Genomic DNA, 8062 nt, shown 5'->3' on the forward strand with positions numbered 1-8062 from the left:
AGGAGGCGAGCTTTGAGAAGATACTTCACTTCCACAGGCAGAAGTGGTAGGGATGATGGCTGCCTGAGAGACTGGGATAACTGGGGCAGCTGCCCTGGATCGAGACATGGAAGCTGTATCTTGAGAATTTCCTATCCTTGGACTATTATGTGAGACAGAATACACTTACATCTTCTTTAAGCCACTGTTTTTTAAAAAGTGGTGAGAAGGGAAATTCTAGACAAACAGGTGGGCATGAGCAAAGGCAGAAAACTGGAAAATGTGCTAAGCAGAGCAGAAACTGCAAGGATCCTAAGAAAATTGAATGGGCAGTAGGGCTAGGGTGTGGAAAGAAGAAGGTTGTGGAGAGATTGTTGGAAAGGTAGACTGGGGTAAAGGTAACAGAGGACCTGAATGTATGCTGCATATTGAATTTGAAAGCATCATTTCCCCCGTAAAGAATTTTCTTTGCTACTGTGAGGTCTGGGGACGCTCGTAATTCAGGATCACTCAATCAAATTTTAGGGCATGAAGTTTTTTGGGTCTTTTGGATGACTTGAGGCCGGGCTGCAAGTTCGTGGTAGGTTTGTTTCTAGCTCTTCCTGACTCCTAGGGTGGTTTACCAGGGGCCCCACCCTTGAAAGGCCTTAGATTCTGACTTTTGTTCTCCTAATCGTGAGAAACTGTCAAAGCACAACTGGGTCCCTCAGCTTCCCAGTCAGGATTAAAAATGGCTCCCAGGGCAAAAGCAGCCTAGATACTGTGCCACTTTTCTGAATTTCCTGTGACAGTAGTTGTTCCTCACTATTTTGTTACCTTCTTGGTACTTTTAAGAAGATTTGGAAAAATCGTCCAGCTCCTTTGCTAGTGCATTGTTCTGAATTATCTAGTGCTCGTTACTGGGTGGGGGAAGTTCTACTGAATTGCTACTTTCGATTTATGATCAGAAATCTGAAACAGACTCTCAGTCCATTTAGAAAACCGTATTTTTTGCGAACATCATGGTGATAACTGATTAAGGTAAGAACCATCAATGAATAATAAAACTAGTGGATTCAAGATCTGTATTGCAAGGGGTGAGAGAGAGAGAGAGAGAAAATGAGAATGATATAGCCAATGTGGCAAACAGCATTGTTAGCAATTGATAAACTGAATGAAGGATTTATGGGAGGTTTTAGTTCTACCCTTTCAACTTTTCTGTAGGTTTAGAATTATTTTAAGAGAAAATGTTAAAGGAAAGAGAGACTAACTGTGTTACAAGCTGTTTGAGAACCAACCTTTGGATTGAACAAGATGGAGATCTAATGTATTTCAAATTTCTGATCTTAAATCTAAAGTAGCAATTCTGATCATAAATCTAAAGTGTCGAGTAATTCTAATACATCAAATAATTAATCCATTTGCTTTTTCTCTGAGATAACTAATGTTCTTATTTCTCCTAAAAATTTCAGCACCCCTTTCTGCTTCCTCACTCTCAGCTGGTGCTCCCAGTTCTTATTACAGTGGAGTTTAGAAACAAAATGAAGAGAATGACTTTCTCTTTCCAATGCTTGTCATCGTAACTGCATCTCTACCCATGTGTTTCTCCTATACAGTGGATGAAGTGTCTGAACTCCTGCTAGGGCCAGGTGGTTTACTTATCACTGGATGCCATCCCTTTGTGTATCCTCAGTGACTTTTCTTCTGTCATTTGTCCCTTTCTCATGTATCCTGTCTTTTTCTTTTCTTGCTGCATCATTGTAAAAACATTCCCACCATATATGTAAGAGGTTTCATATCGAAAACCACAACCCTCTCCTAACCACACATTCCCATTCAGTTAAGCAAAACTCCCCAAAGGAGTTGTCTCTCACTTGCTGCTGCTTTCTGAATCTCCCATTCTCTGGTCAGCAGATTCCAGTTCTGCTTTCATTCTCAGCACTCGGCTGAAACCTCTCCTGACATGGTTGTTCATGACCTCCGTCTTGTTCCACCCAAAGGTCAAATCTCAAACAGCTTTTAACATAGTTGGTCTCTCTTTCCTTCAACTTTTTCTTTTAAAATAATTCTAAACTTACAGAAATGTTGAAAGAGTAGAACAAAAAACTCCCATAAATCCTTCATTGAGTTTATCAATTGCTAACATTACTAACTGTTTGCCACATTGGCTATATCATTCTCATTGTCTCTGTCTCTGTCTCTCTCCTTGCAATATAGATCTTGAATCCATTAGTTTTAGTATCCATTGATGACTCTTGCCTGAATCAGTTATCACCATGATGCTTGCAACAATATGGTTTTCTAAATCATCATTCCATCTAGATGTATTAGCTGTTATTAGTTAGCATGTAAGAAAGAGCTTTTTCTTTATCTACCAATCTGTTAATCTATCCATCCATCCATTCGTCCATCAGTATGGACTTACATCCATCAGTATGGACTTACTTTTTATTTTATTCAGTGGGTTATAGTTCATTGCTGCCGTTATACCTTTTAATGTTAAATTGTCCCATATTTGGCCAGTGGAATCCCCTTCAGGCTACTTCTGTATACTTTTGACATACTCCATTATTTTCTGAATGCTTTCTTACTTTCTGACACACACAGAAAATAATGCTTCAGGCTCATCCTGTACTTTCTATGTGCTAGCCCTGGAATCGGCCGTTTGTTCAAGGCTCCTTGGTTCCTTTTAGTGGGAAATGGTACTTAGGAACAAAGATCTGATATGAAGTGTTTTTGTTGCTACTGTGATGTGTTGCTTTCCTTACAGTGGAAAGAGATTAGAAATAATTGGAGTTCATCACAATACACTATCAAATTACTCTTCCCAGTCTTCACTCAATCCATATTTATATCTTCTTTTTTCAACAGTGAGAAACGTGGCTCCCAATATTATCAATATATTTACTAATTTTCTCAATCCTACAACACAGAGTAAAGATTTCAAAACTGCAAACCCACACCACTGAGAAAAACAAAATAAAACCCATCAACTAGAGTTCAAGATTTGCATGCGGTTCTTTTTGTCTTTAGATTGAGGATATATCATCAACATGCTGTGTTCAAAAGTTAGCATCTCGGTATTACCAATTCTGTGTTTAGTAAAGCCACATTAATAACTTGAAATCAGACACGAGGGAAGTATTCCCTTATTTCTGACAACACTTTTTCTTATACTTCATATGTAGTCTATGAAATTATGTCCATAATCTGGTCACTTTTTACAGTGCAGATCATGTTCTAGCAGCTATATCTCTCACAAAACTATTGCAATGCCTTCTGATCTAGTCTCCCTACTTCCACTACTACTGACCCAACAGTCAATGTGAGCAAATCATGTCACTCTCCTCCTCAAAATTCCCCAACAGATTTCCCCATGCTTAAAATAAAATGTAATCTCCTTATCATGGTCTACAAGACCTTTCATTATCTAGGCCCACCCACCTTATGATGTCATCTCCTACAGGTTTCCCCTCTCCTCACCAAGGCTGCTGCTACAGTCACATTAGCCATTTTGATGTTTTTTAAACACACCAAACTCATTTCTCCCTCAAGGACTTTGTACTTGCTGCTACATCTGCCTGAAACTGTCTTTTTTTTCTGGGGGGTGAAATGGACTTTATACAGCTTTCTCCCTCACTACAGTCAGGGCTCTGTTCAAATGTCACCTCCTTTGAGAGGCATTCCCTGAAAATCCCATCTAAATTTGCATCACTTATTTCCATCACTCTCAAACTCCTTAGCCTGCTATTTTTTTTCAAAGCATTTATTATCATCTTATCACCATCTCCAGAATGCCTGCAGTAATTACTTTCATGCTCACCACATATTGCCAGTGATTTGAACAGTATACCTGGCACATGGCATTTAATAAATATTTATTGAATAACTGAATAAGTGAACAAATGAATTATAAATTTTGGAGCTCAAATCTTCTTTGGGATCCTCACATTGCTGAGAAATCATTTTAGTTAATTCCCATTTGTCTTCCTAATGGCTACTTCAGGCATTTACTGTTTTGGGTTTGTTTTATGTTTTTTTTTTTTCCCCCAAATCTCCCTCCTTTTTAGCTCAGTAGATAGTCATGGAGAATACTTGCTTTCCTTTCTTAGTTTCGTGGAAGGTTTAGGAGGATTTTTAATGTTCCCATATCCGTAAAGTACAAGTTATATATGTGCTTTCCAGCTACATTTTTTTTTTTTTGAAGCAAGGATGATGGCGGTGGCACTAGTGCTGTCTCTATAACATCTTTATGCAAATTAGAAAAAGTGTCCCCTCTGGGTAGATGCTGTCCCAGGAACTCACAGTGAAGTGGGAACAGAGTGCCCTTATGTGAAGTAGGAAAAAAGCCCTAACAGACATGGTTACCTTGTTTACTGAGAAAATAATACCCTTCAAGTAATTCTCTCTTTTTTTTTTTAAGAATTCCCAGAACTTTATTTATTTATTTATTTATTATTTATTTATTTGTTTTTTACATTTTGCTCTTTTTTTATTATATTTTAGGTTTTACGGTACATGTGCACAATGTGCAGGTTTGTTACATATGTATCCATGTGCCATGTTGGTTTGCTGCACCCATTAACTCCTCATTTAGCATTAGGTATATCTCCTAATGCTGTCCCTCCCCCTTCCCCCCACCCCACCACAGTCCCCGGAGTGTGATGTTCCCCTTCCTGTGTCCATGAGTTCTCATTGTTCAGTTCCCACCTATGAGTGAGAACATGCAGTGTTTGGTTTTTTGTCCTTGCGATAGTTTACTGAGAATGATGGTTTCCAGCTTCATCCATGTCCCTACAAAGGACACGAACTCATCATTTTTTATGGCTGCATAGTATTCCATGGTGTATATGTGCCACATTTTCTTAATCCAGTCTATCATTGTTGGACATTTGGGTTGGTTCCAAGTCTTTGCTATTGTGAATAGTGCCGCAATAAACATACGTGTGCATGTGTCTTTATAGCAGCATGATTTATAGTCCTGTGGGTATATACCCAGTAATGGGATGGCTGGGTCAAATGGTATTTCTAGTTCTAGATCCCTGAGGAATCGCCACGCTGACTTCCACAATGGTTGAACTAGTTTCCAGTCCCACCAACAGTGTAAAAGTGTTCCTATGTCTCCACATCCTCTCCAGCACCTGTTGTTTCCTGACTTTTTAATGATGGCCATTTTAACTGGTGTGAGGTGGTATCTCATTGTGGTTTTGATTTGCATTTCTCTGATGGCCAGTGATGATGAGCATTTTTGCATGTGTTTTTTTATGCAGCCAAAAAACACATGCAAAAATGCTCTTCAAGTAATTCTCATACACTCTCAACCTTATCCTTCCCTCCTTCCTTCCTGCCTTGGGAGAAGTACTAATGTGTCTAAGGACTTTGATCAAGGCTGGCTTCTCTACATAGGTGTTTTGTTCCTATCATGCACCACAACATATACTGTATCCATTGTCCTCATTCTCTCTGGAATTCTGATCTTCTCCAAATTGCTTCCTCCTTTCCGAACAGGAATGGGTTCAAATTGCCACAACTCTAAGGAAATCTTCTTTATTGTCACCATCACTTCCAACCCTGATAAACAGATGCCTTATCTATTCCTTGACTTTTTTTTTTTTTTTTTTTTTTTTTTTTGAGACAGAGTCTTACTCTGTCACTGAGGCTGGAGTGCAGTGGTGCCATCTCCACTCACTGCAAGCTCTGCCTCCCGGGTTCGTGCCATTCTCCTGCCTCAGCCTCCTGAGTAGCTGGGACCACAGGCGCCCACCACCATGCCCAGCTAATTTTTTGTATTTTTAGTAGAGATGGGGTTTCACCGTGTTGGCCAGGATGGTCTCGATCTCCTGACCTTGTGATCCACCCTCCTCAGCCTCCTAAAGTGCTGGGATTACAGGTGTGAGCCACCGCACCTGGCCAACTATTCCTTGGCTTCTTTTCAAGCACTTGAGAGTAGACTCTACCTCACAGCCATTCCCACTTATGGTTACCCTTCAATTCTAGAAATTGGTGGCCTTTTATTTTCTTCTCATTTTGTTTGACCTTTGTGCAGCACTGGGACGTGATAGACACCCTATTCTTCTCAAACATTTCATCAATTCGCTTTCAGGGCATTCCTTGCCCCTGATGTTCTCCTTATCTCTTTGATTGTCACTTGCCTTTTCCTGATTCTTCTCCCTTTTCCAGATCCTCAAAGATTGGAATTTCCTATGGTTTCATCTTCGGGTATTCTCCCTTTTTACTTTAAACACTCTAATGAAATACAACTATTCATCTATCATCAACTCCCACTTTGTAGCCAATACGATCAAACCTACATTTCTACTCATTTTACTAAATATAGACCATATTTCTTGTTTCTACATAGATTTACTACAGGCACCTCAGACTCAACCTGTCTGTATCCTTCAGGGTTTTATCAGAGATGCAGAACCATTAGGAAATCACATTTATAAGATTTCTTATAAAGACTTGACCTTTTGCACTTATAGAAGTTGGCTAATGGTGTCAGTAAGGCTGTGGTCTTTACATTGGATTCTGGGGCTTGAAGTTAGCAAGGCAGGCAGCTAGGAAGGGGAGATGGCTATAAAATGGAGTGGATCCAAGACAAATATGAACTCATGAGAAAGAACTGGAGTCTGTGTCTGTGTTTTATGGCCTGTGTCTATAGCATTGTTGATGTCAGTGTCCTACAGTGGAAGCTGGCATCTTCTGTTTTAGAGCTAATCACGTATCTGGTCTAGGATTCAGAGAAGGGGAAGGAGGATAGGGAGGAAACTGGGGCAGCTCCAGGTCCAGCTGCTACCGCACACCAACAAAGTGAGCCAATAGGTAAGTGACAATGTGCATGAACGGCAACATCACCTGGTGCCCCTGAACTGACCTTCGGAGAATAACAAATGTTAATACCAATCCTGCTTGAAGTACATCTTCTGAATCTTACCCAAAATATTTTCTTGACCAACCCTAACCAGAAAAACTCAGGGAAGGTAATTCTGGGCAATAGAAATGAGCCTAGGCAAGTTGACACATGACAAAGCCACCACGTTGTTTAAAACCAGATTCACTATCTTCCAGTGCCCTCCTACTCAGAAAAGTGCTCTTCCTACAACCCTTTCTATTTTAGAATATACCACCACCATTGACCTACTTATCTAACCTAGGAACTTCTGAGTCACCCAAACCATTTATCCTTCTCCAACCCTGCCCACTCCTACTCCTGCCACATCCGGTCAGTCACCATGTCATTTTAATCCTAACCCATCATTTTTTTTTTCACATTTATCTTCTTCATGCAATCCCGTGCCCTACCTAAGTTTTGTCTGGTCCGTATGCTAGAAGCATTAGGCCCAGTGTTTCCAGTTCCTCCCCATCCCATTCAACTTCCACATAGCTACCAGGAAGACCTTTCCAAAATTTAGATCTAATCATGACATTTCCTTGATATACTATTTTTTTTGTAGATCTTTTTATCTACCGAATGTATTAAAACTCCCAAACACATAGATTAGATTGTTGTTCCCAATTCTTCACTCTGCGCTGTGATAGAATTGTACGTCCATGCTTTTTGTCTTGTGACTTTGCAATTCTTGCCTTAATGTGAATATGACATACTTCCTCATTCTTCATGACTCCGCAACTGGCTGATGTGATGTGAGTGGACTTTAAATGTACTTATATAGTTTAGATCCCCCCCTCTAGCTTCAGCTATTGTCATGAGAAATGCATGCCCAGAAATATATGCTGTGCACTGGTAGCTACAGGTCCCAGAATGGGATATGTGGAACAGAGCTGGCTTGCAGCCTGGGGCCAAGCCCAGCAGAACCCAAGCAGGTCCAGCAAAAATCAGCCAAAATAAGCCAAACCTCAGCTGCCCCACCTATAAGTTAGAAAATAAATGTTTATTGTTGTGAGCTACTAAGACTTTGGTGGTTTTTACATAGCATTACTGCAACAATAGGTGAGTAATAACACGTAATATAAAGGCCCTCCACAATTGAAAGCCAGCCAGACTTCTAGTGCCAGTCTCAAGCCATTTTCTCACATGCACCCACAGTAATACTTACTCTCATGTAATGAGTACCTGTATCTTTCATGCCCAATTGACTTG

This window comes from Symphalangus syndactylus, chromosome X (genome assembly GCF_028878055.3).
Source record: "Symphalangus syndactylus isolate Jambi chromosome X, NHGRI_mSymSyn1-v2.1_pri, whole genome shotgun sequence".
NCBI classification, from domain to species: Eukaryota; Metazoa; Chordata; class Mammalia; order Primates; family Hylobatidae; genus Symphalangus; species Symphalangus syndactylus.